This window comes from Trachymyrmex septentrionalis, unplaced genomic scaffold (assembly GCF_001594115.1).
Source record: "Trachymyrmex septentrionalis isolate Tsep2-gDNA-1 unplaced genomic scaffold, Tsep1.0 scaffold9, whole genome shotgun sequence".
NCBI classification, from domain to species: domain Eukaryota; kingdom Metazoa; phylum Arthropoda; class Insecta; order Hymenoptera; family Formicidae; genus Trachymyrmex; species Trachymyrmex septentrionalis.
Window position 1 is genome coordinate 4,298,329 of NW_017306091.1, and position 1,099 is coordinate 4,299,427.

A 1,099-nucleotide genomic window follows, 5' to 3' on the forward strand; every position below is an offset into this window, starting at 1 on the left:
CTAAGCGAACCTCGAGGAGTCTCCGTTCTCCTCCTCCCCGTATGGGCGAATCACAACGCGCGCCTTCGCCCCCGTTATTACGTCGCCGATATCAGCCTCACGGTCGTTCGGTCGTTCGAGGGGGAGACGCCTGAAGGGAGAGAATAACTTGGCAACGTCCTCGCGCAGGAGAGCTCGAAGACGATGACGTTTGTTCCCATCCCATCCACGACGCGACGCGCGAGTACTCTCTACCCTGTACTCGGCTACTCGCGCACTCGCGCGGGTCGCGCGAATACCGCGGTGCCCGTGGTATCGGGGCGGCAGACGGACGGACGGATCGATCCGTCGAATCGCGTGCGCCTCGTCTCGGTCGTCTCTCGGCATCGCTTCCCCTCGCGAGAAGCCAAGAGGATCTACCTTGCGAGGAGAAATACTCGTATCTACAACAGATAGCAGAGCGATCCGCCTCCGCGTCCACACTTTCTTCCTTCTCTACGCCACAACTCCGCGACTACCTCACCTCCGTTCTTCCAGTTTTCCCATTGCTTCACACATCCCCCACGTTCGAAGGGGAGAAAGCGCGTGAGGAAGACAGGCCGCTCTCGCGACCGTCGCGACGTCGCCACCACCACTCAGGGGTGATAATTACCTTTTTTGTCGCGTCGCGTTCAAGGCATACACTGGTCACTGTATTTAAGGCACGGTTCACTACTGCTGTCCCAATCTCCTCGGGGGGCACCCGCTAAACTAGCCGCGATAATCCGGAAGCCGCGAGCGCGAATCACACACGGGGTGTACCGAGGGTGGCCGGGCACTGAACGGCCAGATGGCGCTCCCATCCGCGCGCCACCCCTGTCCCTATCATCGAAACCACCACCGACTCCTACTACCACGGACAACTTCCTCTCACCCTCCCCCCTTCCCCCCTTCCCCCCATCCCTCCTTCTCCTCCTTCCCGTCCCCCTCACCCCGGGATTTCCACGCCATCGCGTTTCTTGTGGGTGAGGAGGGAGGTGCTCGACATCGTTCCCGATTCCGTCCCATGGGCGCCGACAGAAATTTTCGTCGGATAAACCACGTGCGCAATTTTTTTCGGTAGATATACCACTACCATCAC

The 1,099-nt window shown here is 60.0% G+C and overlaps 1 protein-coding gene across 1 annotated transcript in view; it reads right to left on the bottom strand.

Moving 5' to 3' along the window:
• Window positions 1-772, bottom strand: part of LOC108755959 — a 39,212-nt gene extending 38,440 nt beyond the window's left edge. Inside the window, exon 1 of the mRNA XM_018499443.1 lies at window positions 632-772. The gene's annotated coding sequence lies outside the window, so the exon portion shown is untranslated. The remainder of the gene's footprint in view (window positions 1-631) is intronic.
• Between the last annotated feature and the right edge of the window lie 327 nt (window positions 773-1,099).